General features: G+C 48.7%; 1 long non-coding RNA gene across 1 annotated transcript in view; it reads left to right on the top strand.

The window, feature by feature from the left end:
• Positions 1-482: 482 nt before the first annotated feature.
• Positions 483-19,989, top strand: part of LOC118711029 — a 33,282-nt gene continuing 13,775 nt past the window's right edge. Inside the window, exon 1 of the long non-coding RNA XR_004985616.2 lies at positions 483-1,025. This is a non-coding gene — a long non-coding RNA (uncharacterized LOC118711029). The remainder of the gene's footprint in view (positions 1,026-19,989) is intronic.

Here is a 19,989-nt window from a genome sequence, read left to right as displayed (position 1 = left end):
GGCCTGTTGAGTGGATTTTAATATCATACGCATTTTACAGATGAAGAAACTGAGGCATATAAGAGATAGTAAAAAGCTTGACCAAGGTCACAGAGTTTGTGTCAGAGCTGGGATTTGATGACAAAAATTTTATTGAAAAATGAATTAACACAATGCTGATTTGTGGTAACCCTGAAGTCCTTATAAATAGTGAAAATTGCTTTAGAACAAATGAGAATGATTTGTCTAATGCAGTGGTTCTTCTCAACCTGTGTGTCTCAACCCCTTTGGGAGTCAAACGACCCTTTCACAGGGGTCACCTAAGACCATCAGAAAACACAGCTATTTACATTATGATTCATAAAAGTATCAAAATTACAGTTATGAAGTAGCAACAAAAATAATTTTATGGTTAGAGTCACCACAACACGAGGAACTGTATTAAAGGGTCGTGGCATTAGGAAGGCTGAGAACCACTGGCCTGATGGAGTGTTTGCAGAGAGGTCACAGACCTCAGGAGGAGAGACAGCTGGTTTCCATTGAGTGGCAGGCCTGCAAACGAGGAGAAGGATGCGCTGGCAGAGGCATGGGGAGCTCACCCAGCTCCAGACCCATCACCTGGTTCTTCAGAGAAGGCTCCCTGCCCAGCCCATGGCCAGAGCTTTGAGAAAGGAGCTCTGGGACCAGCAGAGACCCGGCCACCCTGAGGAAGGCGTCGGAGTATGAGAAGCCAGCCTCTGAGTCAGGCAACAGATTTCTGTCTTGTCTTGTCCTTCAGAGGCCAGACCTTCCTGGAAGCCATGTCTTGCCAAGTCTTACTAGATGGATGCCAACAGCTGCCAGCCATGACTCTGAATGTGCAGATGTCAAGAGAAAAAATAATCGCAGGATAAGGCAGCTAAACTCAACGGGTTCTCACCAGATGCCAGGGACTGTGGCAGGGGCTTCAGGTAAAGTTTCTCCCTTCATTCTCATAACCACTCTGGAGGCTCCTTCGACACTCATTTGTCAGTAGAGAGTTACCAAGCTCCTGCTACCTTGATGAGGTAAGCACTATTTTTAATTCTGGTTCACAGATGAGAAAAGAGACTCGGAAAGATTGCGTAACTTGCCCCAGTCAGATAGTGGCAGCCTTAGAACTGGAACTCAGGTCTGCCTGATGCCAAAATCCTCCTTCATTACCTCTACTCTAAATTGTCTTCTATCAATAAATTTGAAACTATCATGTTCTTCTGTGTGTCAGGTACCTTCCCATAATCAGTATTAGGAATTATTCAATGAGGTTATGTCACCTGGCCCATAATAAATGGTCAGTAAATATTAGTTGTGTTATTCTGCACATTATTTATATCTACATATATAAAAGACTGTCCATCTGTCCGACCAACTGGCCGGTACACATGATGCGCACCCGCACCCATGTGCGATACATATAAAGCTCATATCGAACTTCTTAATAGTATTACTCCTTTGGGAATGCCGTGTCATACATTAAAATTAAAAGTAGGTGCAATCATCATGCTACTGAGATATCTTAATAGTAAATGGGGTCTCTGTAATGGTACTACATTTATTATCAAAAGATTGTGACCTAACATAATCGAAGCTGAGGTATTAACAGGATCTGCAGAAGGAGGGGTGGTTCTGATTCTAAGACTTGATTTGTCCCCGTCTGACACTGGCCTCCCATTTAAATTAATTCAAAGACAGTTTCCCGTGATGCCAGCATTTGTGATAACTATTAATAAATCACAAGGATAAACTCTAGACAGAGTAGGAATATTCCTACCTGAATCCATTTTCAGACATGGTTATATGTTGCTTTCTCCCGAGCTCAAAGAGAGTGTGACATTAAAGTTTTAAATACTTCATCACAAAGGAAATTAGTCAAGCACAAAAGTGTTTTTACTCTTAATGTGGTATACAGGGAGATATTAGAATAAGTTTAATCAATTTATCAGTCATTTTTTTATCAATGTTGGTTTCATATCATGTCTTTGTTGTTTTTATATCATGTCTTTGTTATTATATCATTTATTATTATTTATTGTTGTTATTTATTTATTATTTGTTGTTATTATTTATTAATTTATATATTATTTTCATATACATTTTACTAGTTTTCTTTCATCTCTGATACTTCTATAATTGAAGAGCAAATAGCAATACTAAAATATTTCTTCTAACTAATTTCCTTTTAATGTACATGAATCGGCACACTGGGCCACTAGTTTATTTATATACTGTGGTGGTTAATTTTGTGTGCCAACTTGGCTAGGCCACAGTTCCCGGACATTTGGTTAGACACATCTGGATACTGCCGTGAAGGTTATGTTTTAGATCAGGTTAGCTGTATTTCAGTAGCCCGAGTAAAGCAGATTACCCTCCTTCGTGGGTGGGCCTCATGCAATCAGTGGAAGGCCTGACCAGAAAAAGACTGACCTCCCCGAGGGAGAGGGAGTTCTGCCTCCAGATGGCCTTCGGGCTCCAGCTGCAGCATCAACTCTGACCTGGATCTGGCTGCTGCTGGCTGCCCTGCACATTTTGGAATTGGCAACCTCCACAAGCACATGGGCCAATTTCTTAAAATAAATCTCTCTCCCTCGATTATTCTAGAAACTCAGCTCCTAATGAGCATATAGCCAATAACTGCTACCAACACCTCCACTTATAAGGAAGGAGCTGATTTTCCTAATTTGGCTAGAAATTAATTAGAGCTTAATCCTAGTTTGCCCATTCCCGTCTCTCTCTGAGCCTCTTTCTCACCCACAGAAGGAGGTACTCGTGACCCTTTCATGACAAACACAGGAATGGATGGACAAAACCCCTGCGGTCAGCTCCTACCTTTGCACTTCCGTGGCTCAGTGCAGGCAGTGACATGGAGGGGCCCCTGTCGAGGAGCCGCAGGTCACCACTCACCCACCAGCCAGGTGACTAGGACCAGATCCCTTCCCCGGGTCCCAGCTATAGTTCCTTCCTTACCAGGACAGTAATGAAAATAATGGCTGAGAATTATCGCAAAAATCAACATAAAATCCTATGTGTTATATTAGTTTATGAATGACAGTTATTTTTTTATTAATACTCACCCAAGGATATTTTTTCTATAAATTTTTAGAGAGTGGAAGGGAGGGAGGAAGAAATGGGAGGGAGGGAAAGAGAGGGAAGGGAAAAAAAGAGGAAGGGAAGGAGAAAAGGAGGGAGGGAGGGAGGGAGGGAGGGAGGGAGGGAGGGAGGGAGGGAGGGAGGAAGGGAGGGAGGGAGAGAAAAAGAAAAAAAATGGATGTGAAAGAGACATTGATTGGTTGCCTTCTGCACACATCCCGACTGGGGCCAGGTACATGTACTGGGCCATTTGTATATTTATATACTGCGATGGTTGATTTTATGTGCCAACTTGGCTAGGCCACAGTACCTGGACATTTGGTTAGACACATCTGGGAATCAAACCCTCAACCCTGAGATGCTTGGACTGACTCTCTAACAACTGAACACACCGGCCGGGGCATAAATGGCAGTGTTTCACTCTCAGAAAGAGATAAATAAACATGAGCAGTGTCTGGACTCCGCATCAGGGCAGGGTCGGCCCTGGGTGCCCTCTGGAGTCAGCCATGATGGTTTAGTCACTGTGCATGTGCCTGGGAGTTTCTGACAGGGTCCCAGGAGCCCCTTTGATGGCAGAGTCATCTGAGCTCCAAAAGCTCGGTCCCCTTTTCTCTTCCTAACAACCCCATGAGGTAGGCAGCCAAGGAGAAAGGGGTTAAAGTCATGGCCACACACCACAGTAGAAGCCAAGCTGAGCTCCAACCCATCTGGACGCAAAGTCCAGAGTCTGTCCCGCCCATCGCCAGCTAAGCCCAGCTCACAGTCAGATGTAACCTAATGATTCAGGGCCCGGGAGAGCCCAGTGACTCAGCCCCAAATCCTCGTTCTAAAGCCAAGGCGGAGGACCTGGGAGACAGTGGAAGATTAGACAGAGAAATCAACTTGAGGAAAAACAGGGAAAGCATCAGAAAGATTCTAATCAGAGGATCTGGCCGCCAGCAGAGCCGAGAATCATTTATCAAATGTCACCCAGCACGCAAACTTGATGCATCACTTTTCCCTTAGGGTTATCTTCGGGTTTGGGGGAAATGAAAGACATTTTCATATGATTAAACTTGGGCAGCAACTTGTTCTGTGACACTGAGCAAATCTTGTAGTATTTCTGAGACTCAGTTTTCTCTACCATAAAAAAGAAAAAGAAAAGATAGTACTAAATCCATTTCCCAGACTTCAGGCATCAGACTTCTGGGGTCCTGATTTTCTCCATAAACAGTTACTCTTGTTTACCTAATATTGTTATGTGTGTTTGTATATTTAAAAAGGAAATCCCCGCCCCGTTGGTATGGCTCAGTGGTTGAGTCAGGAGATCACAGTTCCATTACCAGTCAGGGCAGATGCCCAGGTTGTGGGCTCAATCCCCAGTGGGGGGCGGGCAGGAGGCAGCCGATCAATGATTCTCTCTCATCATGGATGTTTCTCTCTCTCTCTCTCTTCCTTCCTCTCTGAAATCAATACAAAAATATTCTTTTTTAAAAAGGAGATCCCCTATCATCTCCTAAATGTAAAATCAGAGCCTCATGCATTAATGATTTATAATGAATGCATAATTGCTAGGATTTTAAAGTTCTTGCATGGCAGACCCCGAGAGAATTCCTCTGACTGTGTGTGGGAGTCATGGCCTCCAGCTCTGCATTCCCCTGTGAGACCCCTACATCCCTGCGCATTGCTGAGTCTCAGGACGTCTCCTAACCCCCAAGCCAGGCTGGGTCCCTCAGCTCGTCCCTTCGTGACGACGGCTGTGCTCTCCTGTCATCATCAGACACCCTGTCTTCTCCGCTCAGAGGCAGTGGCTGAGCCCACAGGCTGTGGGACCAGGTTTGAACCATGGTGCTGGCGCCACTCCCTGTGCCAGCCTTGACACCTCAGTCATGCTGTCTCTTCACTTTATCCTCAGAATGAGGCTAATTTCTCTTCATTGCATGGAATCTTGAAAAATTAAAAGTAATTTGGGTGATAAAGGTAATATAGTAGCCCAGAAAGTTGAAATCAAGGGAAGAATTTGTCAAGGGCAGAGCCAGGGGGATGATCATTTTATTCAATAGAATTTCCTTCCTTCTATATGCTAGTCAATATAATTATGATGGCCACAAATGGTATCATTTAGTTGTTTTTATTTAATGGTATGTATTTAGTGGTTATTATTGTGTTAGGTGCTTTTTAAGCATGATTTCATTTCATTGTCACAATCATTATTATTCCCACTTTACAGATGAAGAATTAAGGTTCAGTGAGATTACGTGTCTCATCCAAAGACATACCTAGAAGTAGCAGAGACTTGAACTTGAGTCTGTCTGACTCCAGGGCCCATGCTCCCATCCCCAAGAGCAGGGGCTCCTGGACCTCGCACTGTGGTCACTACTTCTCCAGGCCCGAGCTGACCACCCACTCCCCCGAAAGGCTCCATTGCTGGGTCAGTGACCAACTGCATACGGTTCCTGATAAGACCCTGCAGCACGTGCCTTATCTCTTTTACAACCGTCCACTTCCTCTTGAGTCTTTCCCCGCTTCCTATCTTTTCCTTCCTGATCTTTCCTAAGTGTATCACTAGGTTCAATCACCAGAGCACATCATGTTACAGCACGCCAGCTCCCTCCCCTTCCGAGGAGAGGCCATGGCTCTGAGTGACCTCTGCCACCCTGGTGGCTTCCAAACAGAGTTCCAAGATGGCACCTCAAGGAGAGAGCATGGGAGAGGGGCCAGCCCCCGCTGCTATACAACTGCTCCCTGCATGAAGTATCATCTGACTGAGTACCCTCAGGATGCACTGGGCATAGAGATGGGAGACCAGGCTTCCTTCTGGCTGTGCCATGATGTCTCTGTCTTGGGCCTCTATCTCCTCACTGGCAATGGGGAAATGACCGGCCTGTCTTACAGCCATGGCGGGGATACAGAGAGAGTCCGTGGACAACCCTCATGTATATATTTGAAGTGTACATGCAGTGAACACGTCAGCAAACCCACGTAAACAATTATGATGAAAACTAAGGCCTCTTTCTAGCATTGGAGCCCGCCTTTCCCCCTTCTTACCTTTCATGGGGCGTGGCTCCCTTTCATGCTGATCTCCTGCTCCTGCTACTTTTACTTTGTCTCCCCAGTCCCTCCAGATGCTATCTTCTCTCTCTTTTTCAATGCAAATGACAGGGCGTCTTTGGGCCCCAAATCCAATTCATTGTCCTTTCAAAACTAACAGCTCGGCTTCTGATTCGGCATGACCTGCAGTAGCCTCCGCATGAACAGACCTGCAGCCTCTGCGCTTATCTGCATGGTGTTGTCCCTCCTCGCCTCTCTGTCCCTTCCTCAGGGATCCCTGGCCTGCCTGGGACAGATGACAGTTGAATGGATCAACTTGGACAGCCCAGCCATCTACTACAACTGCCTCCATGAATGGGAAACGATGGGCCAGCCAAAGGCTAGAGCAACAGATCAAGGAGATAAGAATTCTGAATGAAATATTCCTTGTCAAGAGCCAAGACATGTGCATGGTGCAAGGCATGTCTGCCTGAGCCCCTTTGTCAGCTCAGAACAAGGGATTGGAGTGTTCGCTAACCCCACAGATGGCTGTCCTGGGCAGGATCCACGGAACTGTACCCTCCCAGCAAACTCAAGGGCATCAGGTTTTTAGCTGCAAATAGGGAACACTGGTCTGGGCTCACCTGTCCCAGGTGGACAGTGATTATAACTCTGACAATAAGTAGATAATTTGACCTGGAAGAGCTTAACTCTAGGCTTTGAAGTTTAAAAATTTGTGCCTCCAGCCACGGGTCTTCTCCAATCTCCCCAAACTAAGACTGCCACCTTCCTCAAAGCTGAATTCTAAGTGTTTCTAATGGATGAACGAATTAGTCTGCGAAGCACAAATAGACGTGGCCCTCATTTAGGAAAATTAACACACATGACAGAATTCCATTGGAGTGAAAAGCTGCATCCCAAACGGTTGACTCTTTAGCTCTATGTGCATTGAGGATGTAATTTGAATGACAAAAATTGAGGTTAGCCACAACGTTTTTGGAATACACAGAATAGAATATAAATCAAGGCCAATTGGAAGCCTGATTCATACATCCTTTTCTACAGAAATGACAAGGGTATGATTTCCAGACTTCAATATGCATCAGAATCACCTGAAGGACTTGTGTTCATGCAGGTTCTGGGGCCTTTCTCCAAACTACTTTATCTCTAGGGTGGGCTGGGGGTCTGTACACTTAACCAGCTCCGTGCTTGGAGGCCTGCAGTCTGAGTCACATAGAGGAGGGCTGGGAGCTGGGGGCTGGGCCTTAAGGCCGCAGTCCTCTTGCCTGAATGCAGCTTCCCCAGAGCTTGCAAAGCATGGAGGGTCCCTGGCCCCAGTCTGGAGGAGGCCATTTGTGCAGATACCCCTTTTCACCCAAGAGTTGGACCCTGTCCTGTGACTGAGAAATCTGCCCATGAGAACCCCAGACAAGCCCCTCTTAATCAGCAGGCTCAGAAGCCTTCTCCCGTTATGTGGATGGGAGGATAGTGAACAAGCAGAAAACACTTGCCCAACAGCAGCTGGCAGCCCAGATGGGCATGTGGGCAGAAGGTGGCCTTTGGATCGCCCGCCAGTACCTGCTCAACCTCCAGTTCTTTACTAAATGGCCCTTCCTTCAGGAGTGACTGCAAGAAAGAATCAAGGCCCCATCATAGCCTGTCCTCAAACTCGGCCTTCACCTTCCCACTATTCACGGTGGGTAACTGCATGTCACTCCTCGATGTTCACTGTCCCAGCTGGACGGTGGGCTCGCTGAAGCAGGGACTGTTTCGTACTCGAGGATTTCCTGCACCCACCCCAGTGCCCAGGACATTGTAGGGAGTCCATAAACATATATAGGGTGGATGGACAGACTAGTGACAACGGTCTGTCCTAGGTAACAGAGAACGCGAACATTGAGATAGAGGAGTTGTCCACGGCTGGGAACAAATCCACACCATGGGGTCAAGTCTATACCACGAAGGCAGAGGGAACTCACTCTCTCAGGTCTCAAAGTCTGGGATTGGACCAAATGGGCTCCAACAAGCCTTCCAACTCATAACAGTCTATGTATGTTTAAGTTTTATTCGACGAGTCTAGGGGATGGAGAGACTAGAAAGTGGCTCAAGAGTAAACTTCCACTTTTCGAAAAGGGGTGGGGGTCCCCGAGCCACCCAGCTTTATGGTTTCACATCGCCCTCTAGTGACCAGGATACATCACTATAGGCTGTGATAGAAAAGCTGAGCTTGTTGATAGGCCTGGCTTGAGTATAATTAATAACTTGCATATGTATGAAACGCACTAAATCCATTGAGATGTCATTTAGCCATTCAACAACACTCAGTGCCTAGTATGTACCCAGGACAGTGCCCGGTGACAAGATACAGCAATGAGCCTGTCAATCCGTCCCCTGCCCTGCGTGTATCTTACGGGGACGATCACACAACACTGGGTGAAATTCCCGCTTAAATTGGGGCTGGGAAGGTGGACCCTCGGGAAGACTTCTCTGAAGAAATTGTACTTAGCTTGGAACTGAATGTGAGAATGGGTCAGGCAGAGATGGGAGGGAAGAAAGAGGCAAAGAATTCCAGGTAAGAAAGCGCATGCTCTTGAGGAAGAGAGAGCAGGCAGGTGCCCAGTGTGGAGAAGGGCACAGGAAGACAGTGAAGAAGTGGTATCATCACCACCGTCACGGTCCCATTAATGTGGCATGAGCTGCTGTGGTGACAGCTTCTGGATAGTGACAGAAAAGAGGGCGGGTGGCCAGGGTGGATACTGCAGGACAGAGGGGACTGTGGGGACAAACACCAGGCAGGGCATATGGTGGCCTGTGGGGGACGCGGGAGCACACAGCTGCCCCAGCCACAGAGCTCAGGAGCAGCTGCTGGGAAGTGTGTGAGAAGTCACCAGGGCCTCCCTGTCCAGGAGAGAACACAGGCCCGAGGATGGTGGCCTCATAGCAGTGCTTTCCCTCCTCCCTACACTCTGATGTGGAGGAGCTCCCTGCTCCAGAATGTGCCAGCCTGCCTACCCTCTCCCACCAGCCTCAGACCCACCTCCAGTTCACTGAGAGAAGGTCCTCTCTCAGCCTGTGAGTACCTCCATCCTCAGATCCATCTGCCATTTACCTGGGGGCTGGGCTCCAGGAGCCACTTGGACGAGCTATGCATCCCTCTGGACCCTGCTCTCCCTCCATGCAGACCCACAGCAGCTTCCACACTGAACTCCTGCCATCCCCCTCCCCCCCACCCAGGGCTCACCCAGAAACTCTTCCCTTCAGGTCTCCTTTCCCCTCCTCCAAGCCTGCCCAATGGCCACTCACACTCCGGTCTTAGCTTAAACGCCTTCTCTCCAGAAGCCCCACCCCACCTCAGGACCTCTCTTCTGCACGTCCCCACGGGAGTATTTTGATTGCCCGAGTCCTTTCCATCCCTCCAGCAGACGTGAGCACCCAAGGACTATGCAGATCCCATTTCTCCTGTATCCCAGGCAGCTAGAAGGTGCCCTGAACTATTCCTTACGTAAGTAAATGAAGGAAAATAAATTACAGCTGCTCCTCAACTTAAATTGGAGTTAAGTTTCTATAAATCCATGGTAAGTCAGAAATGCATTCACTACCCCTAGCCTACTGAACATCACAGTGTAGCCGAGCCTCCCTTATACATGCTCAGAACACTTGCCTTATTGGGACACAGCCCCAGCGTAAGTCAAGAAGCGTCTGTAATGGCCATCTTCTCACTCACATCAGAAGCAGGCACGCAGACAGGTGTTTTGCAGACACAATGGGATACAGAAACAAAACGTAATGTCCAAAACAATGCTGGCGACACAGAGTCGGCTGTTTACCCTCGTGATCACGGGGTGGCCGCTGCCCAGCGTCATGGGAGAGTATAGTACCACATACTGCTAGCCCAGGAAAAGATCAAAGTTCAATGTAGTTTTTACTGAATGCAAATGGCTTTCACACCATCGTGAAGTCAGAACATCACTACGTGAAACCATCGCAGGCTGGGGTCCATCGCAGGCCGGGGGCCGTCTGTAGTCTAACCCGAGCAGCCTGCTGTTCACCGCCCTGCAGTTTCCCATTTCCCTCCGTGCCTAACGGGGCTGCTCACTGCATTGTCTGGATGAGAGAAAGAACACAGTCCCAGCCCAGGCAAGGACTCCTCAACCTTATTACTTGTGGCAGCTGTTGGTGTCTCCTAACCTCCCTGGGGAAGGCGGGGGGAGAAGCAATAAGGAGCTGTCTGCGCTTCAGGCCTGTTAGACATTCCACCCGCCACCAGCCTGGTGACTAAGAGCTGGGCTTCTTTCTTGCCAACTTCCACAGCATTCGGTCGGAGGCTGGGATCTCTCAGGGTGAGTCTACAAACCATCACACACCCCAAGGCCAAAAGCCTTACCAGAGGTGGCCCCGCTCAGAATCAGCATATTCCCCACGCTGTATGAAAAAGGACCGCTGCTTCTGTTCAGTGGCAGAGGCCTACTGTGCGCCAGGCTGTGTTGGGTGCTTTGAGTCAGTGGAGAATATGCTTTTCTCCTGCCCTCTGCAGAGCTCACATTCTAGCAGGAGATGCAGAACCAAGCAGCTGAGTACACGATTATTCAATGACAATTGTCATGTAAACAGAGGAGGAAAGGTGCTAGGGGCCAAGAGAGCACAGCCTGAGTGACCTGAGGTCACCTGGAGGTCAGGGCAGCAGCCCTGAGGCTGTGTGAACTTCAGGATGAGAGCTGAGCATGAGCAGGTGTTAGTTAGGCGAAGAAGGGGAGGGCACGTGCATATGCAATGTGTGTGTGAGCACTTGTGAGGGTGCATGCAAATATGTGCGAGCATATATAACCATAGATGTGTTGTGTGTCATACATGTATGCATGTGTGAGCATTTATATGCCACATATAGTATATACATGCATGTGTGTGTACATATGTGTGCCACTCCTGTGTTATGTCCAGGTGTGCAGGTGCATGTGTGTGTGTCCCAAGAACACGTGTTGTCTCTGGTAGAGGCTGTGATTTCAGGGCTTCTTTATACAGAGCAATGGAGCAGTGGTTCTTAAACCTCTCTCAGCTGGTGGATCATTCCAATAACAATAAGAGTTACTCGGGTTCTGGCCAGTATGGCTCAGTGGATAGAGCGTCGGCTTATGGACTCAGGGGTTCCGGGTTTGATTCTGGTCAAGGGCATGTACCGTGGTTGTGGGCACATCCCCGGTTGAGGGATGTGCAGGAAGCAGATGATTTATGTTTCTCTCTCAACAATGTTTCTGGCTCTCTATCCCTCTCCCTTCCTCTCTGAAAAAAAAATTATATATATATATATATATATATATATATATATATATATATATATATATATATAATTTTATATATATATATAATTACATATAAAAAAAATATATATATTTTTTTATTTTTTATTTTTTTTAAGAGCTACTCAGTGTTAACTATGCTGCCATCACTGAGCCAGACTCTTAAAGTGTGTTTGTTCTCTCATTGCTCCTCCAGCAGCCCCAGGAGGCAGCCCCGATTACTGCCCCATTTTGCAGAAGGGGAAACGGAGACCTGATAATGGCACACTCCAGACAGTTTTAGGGATCGACTGAGTTCACCCACCCAAAATGTCCAGCCGGGTACTGCCTGGTAAGCAGGCTCAATCCACTGTTACTGTCACTGATGCTGAGGAACCCAAGGGCCCTGCATTCCAATGTCCATTCTGCCTCCTAGTGGTCATGTGACCTTGGCAAAAATTACTTAGCTGTTGAATTTTCCTCACTTGTGCTCACCTGTACCAACTTCATGGGTTTAACTGAGGAACAAATGAGATAATGCACTTAGCACAACGTGCCCTGCAAGTGTTATTTACACATGTTGTGTTATTTATGTATGTTGTGCAATATTATTTAAAAAAGAATCATTTGGGGTCTAATTTTGTCCCAGTTCAGGGTTTTAGAAGCAAATGCGAGGATGCATCTGGTTTGACAGGTTTGCTAGATATTGGAATGTTTGTAAAATTCTTTCTAAAAACCAGACCTGGCTTATGGGTCAATGGAAAGTCAGCCTCCCTTTGGCTCTGAAGCTGGCAGTTCAGTCCAGTTTATTCTGGTGCTGGCTCCCAGTGTGGTCAGGTTCAGGCCATGACCATGAGTAAGAGATTCCCTTTGCCAAAAACTATAATCATGGTCATATTCTAAATATTTACACTACAAGAAACCAAGCCTGCTCAACCTTCAGAGGTCACTCCCGCACTCGGTGGAGCTCATTCATTCACCCGGCTCTGAATTATTGACCACGCACCCCACACCTGGCACTGGGCGTGCTGGTGGCTGATGGAAAAGGAAGCTCGGTGGATTGGGGGGAAAACTGGCCAGGGCCCTGAGGGATGGTAACTGCTCCTGGGCTGTGCAGAGCCCAGAGGGAATGGAGGCCTGAGTGCCCGGTGCGTCTTGCAGGGCAGGGTGGGGGGGGGGGGGGGGGAGTCCCAGCTGGGAAAGCTTAGGGGTCATTTCAGCCGATGCACAGATTTGACAGGTTGGGGATCAAAACCCAGAGAGGGGGAGCCACTGAGATGGGTCTCCTGACTCCCGGGCCATCACCTCCCGCACTCCCAGGACTTCTGGCCCACCTCATATGGAACAGAGGGTCCCAAGACATTTTAGCCCACAAGCAGCCTCACACATAGTGACAGTAAGAATAAACCAGCCTCACTAATAACCGTATTTACCACTTACTAGGTGATGACTTGGTGACAGTGACTTTGAAAGCATTTCATATGCCTATCAATCTAATACTCAAAATTACCTCATTGCATAGGTCATTATTACTGCATTTTACAGAAGAGCACACTGAGGCTCAGAGAGGGGAGGGGGTTTCCCCATAACAAGAGCCACAACTAATCGAAACTCTGCCTGACTTCAAACTCCATACCTGCAGCCACTATGCAGTGTCCCTCAGGAAGATACAAGGCACATGATACCAGCCTGGCTGCCCCCTCCTCCTGAGCTCACTCAGGCTGGCAACGTTTGATGCATGCAGCCAGGAGGAAGGAAGGAGGAGCAGCAGGTGAGTAGCAAAGAGGTTTGAAATCTAGTCCTAGGATGGAGTACCCACTGCAATATAGGACTGTGCCCAGCTCAAGAGTAATGAAGATGGAGAGCTCACTGTCTGGCAAGGAGAGGGAGGGACTGTGCACAGACCACTCCAGGCTTGGGGTGGCACCAGGTGCTGAGACAACTTGTGTCATGTGACATGGAGCCAAACATTTCCTCTCTTCTAGAAAAGGAGTCCAGTACAGTGAGTAAGCCCAGGGTCCTCTGGAGCCAGGCTACCTGGGGTTAAATCCTAGCTCTGCCTCTTTCCAGGCCTGACATCATACAGTATTAGCATTTATGGAATGTCACTTTTCACTTCGATAAAACTGGGATAATGATACCTACTTTCTAGTGTCATCATGAAGACTAAGAGAGTTACTATTTGGAAGGCACTCAGAACAGTACCTAACCCATAGTAAGAACTGTTATGATTTTTAAATTATGTAATTTGAAATGAGATATTATTTTGGCCATAAAAGAGCAGAAAACATGACCCAAAGTGGCTTTAATAAGAAAGTTTTATTTATTAGCTTCTCACTTAACAAAAGCCATCTGAAGGGCAGTGGCTCCAGGCTTACTGATGTCCCCAGGAACTCAGGATTTTCTCCTCCCCCTTCCCCATATCCCCAGATATCATTGATGCCTCACTTCATGTCTCAAGATGCTGCAAAGCTCCAACCATCACATCCTCACAAAGCCACACAAAAACAAAAAGGAAGAGACACGGGAAACTCTCTTGACCGTAATGCTTTCTTATGAGAGAGGAAAATATTTCCCAGACGCCTCCCAGAAGACTTCCCTTATCTATCATTAGCCAAAATAGGGTCATGTGATCACCCCAGCCACTATGGAAGGCTAGAAAAGCAAGAGTCTGGCATGTTCAGTCACTGCCTACAGCTAGGCCCCGCAGCAAGGAAGATGGAGAAAAGAAGAGCCGTTCTGGTGGCAGTCCACCTGCTTTGCAGAACAGTCTTGGGAAGAGAATGTGAGAAGAGGTACAGGAATACTGTGCGTCAGCCACTTCCTCTGCACACGTGTGAGATATTGTTCTCATAAACGACAGTAACAACAGCAATGCGAGTCCCTGTGGATTAGAGGTAGAGTCTACAGAAAAGCAGGATGCCAATAATTCCAGGTATTTCCCCACGGACAGGGCCGGCAAGGGAAACATGAAAGGAAGCCAACTGCCTGAGGGCCCTGACCACAGAAACTGACATTGTACGACCTCGTCATAACTCAGGCCCAGGGAACAATTGGTCCCCTACTTCCCCTCTCAGTTGGGTAGGTTATAAATAGGCCTTGAGAGCATGAAAATGAAGTAGAATTCCTCCGAGAGGAAAGAAAAAAGCAACTTTTATTTAAAAAACACTCCAATGGGCCATGGTCCCCAGCAAGGATCAACTTTTCTACAGAGGGCTGGAGAGTAAATATTTTAGGAATTGCAGACAATATGGTCTCTCTAGCAACCACTGCACTTTGAGAAGTGTGGAAGCAACCATGGGCCATATGTCAACAATGAATGTAGCTGTGTTCCAATAAAACTTTATTGGAACAGGACAAGGGTCGGATTTGGCCCCCACGCTGTAGTTTACCAAACCCTATTCCACATGGCAAGTTACACAAGACAGCAGCCTAAGCCATGAGTCTCAAAGGCAAGTGCACATGGGGCCATGTAGTTAACACAGAGAAGTGAAGTGGGCTGGTTTGGGTCTGTGATGAACCCATGACTCAGAACTGGGCCGTTGAAAAAACCAATGTTGTCAGATCCTCCAATTTTTTTTTTCAAGACAACCAGAAATGCAGACAGCTTCCAATTTTTAAACGTTAGCAACCGATTCAAAATTTTAAACCTGATGCAGACCAAAAAAACCTATCTGCAGCTAGCACAGCTTGCGCGGGCAGCCAGTGTGTGACCTTTGGCCTGAAAGATCATCCTCTTGGAGCAACGTGCTATGACAACCAAGTACACATGACACATTAGAGTGGCACGATCCAGGAAACTTAACACAAAGCCAGTCTGACCTATCGGGAATGGAATGCACACACCATCGTCCTGCCTGGGGGCTGGGCATATGTGGGAGCCCAATCCCAGAACACCCGGCAATTAGCCCGTCTGTTCCGTGTGTCTCTTCCCACCTCATTCATGTCCTGCTTCCTGGTGACATCAGCTGTGTCTGGGACAGCAGGCTCTGTGTCACCTTCCTCACACACACCTTCCTGCACACCTCAGAGGAACCTTGAGGTCATGTGCACACAAGCCCTTGGCAAACCATGGAGTCACATACACTTCAACTTGACGGGTGTCTGGCTTCCACAGCCCCAGATGCTAACTCAGAGGCTCCTATACTGAGTATATTCGTTAGAGGGGGGTCCAATCCCCTTAGCACCACGGCAAGCAGGACAGACACACAGCAAGAGAACTTGACCAGCTTCCCTGCTGGTCCAAAGGCCCTTCTGCTGTGCCCACAGTTCTCCCAGGAAGCCGGCACCCCCTAATGCCCTGGGGCCAGACAGCTCAGCAGGTGGCCCGTATCCTTGGCTGTCTTTTAGCAGCTCACATACCTATTCAGTGACTTCTTTACTCTTCCCATCAGTTCCTGTAAATCTGAGGCAGCCCAAAGTCCTTTGCTGAGAGCAACTCTGTTGCCCAGATGAACTCTCCATCATCTTCCACCTTCTGCCTTTTTTCATTTCTCTCCAAGCCACCTTCCGCCATATCTTGATGGGGAGGGAGGGGGGGGAGGGAGAGAAAGAAAGGAGGCCCAGAGGGGGATAGGTGGAGGCAGAGGACAAAACAAAGGGGGGGGGGAGGGAAAGAGAGAGAGAGAGAAAGAGAGAGAGAGAGGGAGAGAGAGGAATAGTGCAAACCTTCTAGCTCAGACCTTGCCCAGCTCCATGTCCACTGAATCCAATTCTGTTCAAATTAACTGCTGGCTCAGCAGTTTTCCAGTCTTCCCTCAACTTCTGCGCTTCCTCAGAGCTGCTTCAGGGACCCCGGTAGGAGGATGGAGAGGGGTGCCAGGAGGCCCTGCTTGTTGCTGCTTCATGGCTGGATGACCCTTGGGCACCCCAGGGACCATCCATGGGGCAAAACCTTGTTGCTCAGGTTCAGCTTTCCCCGATGTGTCCCCGATGTGGTCTGCACATTGTCCCAGGGGACAGTAAACCTTATGGGCGAGCACAGAGATGAGGCTGGCGGGACCTGCCACGTGGAGCCCGCAGGGGGAGGCCAGCTGGAGTGAGATGTGCTGTCAGCTGAGCTCACACACGCCACTGCTGACTCAGCGGGTGGCTCAAGCTGCCTGGATCTGCAGGTGTGAACCCCACGCAGCTCTCAGCTCAGAGAAGGCATTAGCCAGATCATTTCGGAATCGTACATCCTCAGACTGTCATGATCTCTTCGAACCCCGGATCTGGAGGGCACAGAGGCTTCGGCTCCATTAGAGTTAGGTGAATGGGCTCGCTCTGCAGACAGAATTCAGGGCCCCTCAGAGGCTCTGGCTAAAGGAAATGGACTGGAGGGGGTGGGCCAGCTCCAGGGGGCAGAGGAGAAGGTTGAGGTTGAGCACAGAGCAGACGTTACCTGGCAGCCCTGCCCGGACCTGGAGCTATAATCGAGTCCTGAGGATTTCTGCTCTCCACTGATAAGCTCAGGATTCCAAATCACCAGTGTGGTTTGAAGAAACCTTCAAGCACTGCAGCGAGAGGGGAAGTCGTCTGATTTACTGGTCCGTGGAGACCATAAACACTGAGCGAGAGAACTCCCAAAGCAGCCAGGGCTCTCAGGGAGTGGGAAGGCCGCCTGGGACCATAAATAGTGGACATTTACGACCATGTGCCACGGGGCTGGTGGCGGATTGATGACCCACAAACAGGGCTACATGCACGGCCTGGCACACAGTGAGCTCTCCACTGCCAACAGTGCCTCTCGTAGCTCACCTAGACCCCCTGTGCAGCGTGCCTGGCCAGCAGTGACCTCTAACCGAGACCCCTGCACCTTTGGGACCCTGGTCCTAAGCTACCTGGAATGTAGAGACCGTTTGGCTGGGGGACTGTGGGAGGTTTACTGATCCCAAGTACATCCTACGCCACTGGGCGTCCTGCAACATCCAGATGGCCAGGAAGAGACTGTCACGTGGATTCCGTTCTCATCGTTCTTCTAATCGTGGCCTCTCTGCACCTGCCTCTCCTCTCATCGGTGTGAGTGGGGTTTGGGGTTCTGGCAGGTTATCTTCATCACAACCTGAGGTCAGGCAAGGAGAAACAGACACTCTTAACAGAAGGCAGCCTCATCGCCGCCTTGCTATTCTGCTGAGTCAGTAGCAGACTCCTTGGATCTTCCTGCCAAACCTCAAACACTCCGGATGCCTTTGCCAGAGAGGAAATGCTCACCTGAGCCATGCTCACGACACCGCCTATGGCAGGGCGGCTGCAGTCCTCCGGTGGCTACATTGGAGGCACATGCTAACTTTAACGTCAGTTACGTGGAAAGGGGAGGCCGTTCTGCAGTGGTCTGGCTGCTCCCAGCCCCACTGTGTGGCGGTCATCAGCCGGGCTGACGGTGCAAAGCTGAAGCTTATCTCTGAGCTCCTATTCATTTCCATTTTGATATTTGACGGGAGGAGCAGGGCCCTAAGTCCACAGCTCACATCTTCAGCTTGGACACCTCTGGCTTCTCCCTCTAAGCCAGCCAGTTCCATCATTTGCTCATTCAACAAACATGCTCAGACCCCCGAGGAGCCACTTCCAGGTTGAGGAGCCAAACAGGAATCCTGCTGTAGTTTGTGGAGGACCGTGATGAGTGGGCACAGCTGTGGTGCCCTCTCCACACCGATTCCCCTCATCACCGCAGCAGCCCTGAGGAGTCTCTCGCTCTGGGCTTTCTGTAATAACTATTTGTGCTGCTGGAGCAACTAGAAAGTGTTCAGTCACTGCACTAACCTGCTCCCGTTTACCTTGCCCATGATGCTCTGTTGCCCTCCGAAAAAGCTAATAAGTGAAACCACGTGGCTGGGATTGGGCTGAGGAACAGGCATGGCCCTGCCTGGTCCTTCCAAATCCTCAGTCCTTCCCCGGGGAAGGCAAGCCATCACCTGCAGTGTGAGGCGGACTGATGATAAAGTCCCCTCCTCCTGTCCCACTGACTCTGGTTCCAGAGGAGCAGTGCCAGTGAGCACCGAAGTCAGAGCCCAGGACAGCGCCTGGGGAGGAGGAAGTAGAAAGCAGAGGTGGGGGATTGGGGGAGTCATCACTGCCTTCCCTGAGTCCCATGGCCTCCCTTGGATCTGAGGATGCCACCCAGCCCCTCAGGTCCCCCGCGGGGCCCAGAACTCTGTGTCTGTGGGATCTGCCCACTGATGGCTCTCCCAGCAGGACCAGCTGTTTGGCTGTTTGAACTGTCACCCAGCCAAAGCGGCTTGGTGGCACGCCCAGACTCCAACCCAGCAAACACACCAGGCCTAGAGCCCGCGCCAAAACTTTTTAAATACACAATTTGAAGCAAGCAGCCAATCAATTTAAAAATACTCCAAGCAAAGAGCCAATGAGATTTGGAAACAAGGAAAACTGAAAGTAAATTTATGTAGTCACTCATTCATTATTTAAACTTTGCCTTTTTCCAGAGAGACTTAAGGTGTCAAGAGCCAAATTATTTTATGGGGGAAAAAACCACCACCAAAAAACAAAAAACCACCACAGCCATTGCAGATCATCTAGACCAGGGTTTCCCAGCGTGCATGGACCAACCTCAGTTTAGCCATATGCCAACACCACCTTCACAGGTTTCTGTAAATGTTCTCATCTGCAGACACACATGTAAGAAAAGAACACCACATCACTGCCATCCATGGGAAACCAGGATGCCTTGTAATAGAAAGGTAACCATAAAAATGAATAAAATAAAAACAAAACCACCTGATCCAATCCTTATCTAGGCAGAGACATGCTGTCTAAGGGGGGCTGAGCCTGGAGTCTGCTTTCAAGCTGTAACAAGGTAAGACCGGGTGTTTAAAGGAGTTAGAGATAGATTAACCCACTCCAAGTTCACCTGTCCTTAATCAGGAGGATTAACCTGTGCACAATTTTCTGCTCTGTGATCTAATTGTTTTTAATGTTATGATAATTAGTCACGGGTTTAAAGAAACCGTGATCTAATCCAGCCCTCTCCTTTTCCAGAGAAAGCTGGGGCCCAGAGACAGGCGGTGGCTTGTCCAAGGTCACACAGCAAGCCTATAGCACAGCCAGCACCCACCCCAGAGTCTGTTCGGTGAGACTGGCCTGCAGGTCCCCAAACCAGCACACCTGAAAAGTCATATTTGCTCTTCACCGTGACTGAAGATCAGCCTTGATCCACTTTATTTTGGATCAAGAAGAAACCAAAATCCTTCCCAAACTGGCAGAATGGGGATCCCTCTCACTACACAGCTCAAAATACCTCATCTTTTCTTTTTTCTGTGTTTTCCAACCACTCCTTGTCCATGTGCTATCGAAGTTCTTGCAATAGAAATGTCCACTAAGATCCCAAATAAAACCCAGAAAGTTTGTAGAGACTTCTGAACATCCGAGAATTTAAAAAGGATCCTTAGACAACCTGCTACAATAAGGAATTCAGGGGTCACCCCATAAAGACTCTTCGTCCTATAAAAACTCTCAGGTGTGGGCATCTGGACTCAGTGCCCTCAGCATATATTGACTGTAACACTTCCACCAGACCGGAAGAGCGAGGAGGGAGAAGTGCTCTCCCCACGAGGTCACCTGCCTTTGGCCTGCCCCATCCTCCCCAAAGAGCAGGTTCCGCAGTGGCCCAGGGTAGTTACAGAGGCTG

The sequence above is a fragment of the Pipistrellus kuhlii genome, unplaced genomic scaffold, assembly GCF_014108245.1.
Source record: "Pipistrellus kuhlii isolate mPipKuh1 unplaced genomic scaffold, mPipKuh1.p scaffold_m20_p_8, whole genome shotgun sequence".
Lineage (NCBI taxonomy): Eukaryota > Metazoa > Chordata > Mammalia > Chiroptera > Vespertilionidae > Pipistrellus > Pipistrellus kuhlii.
This window is presented reverse-complemented; position numbering and strand designations above follow the sequence as displayed.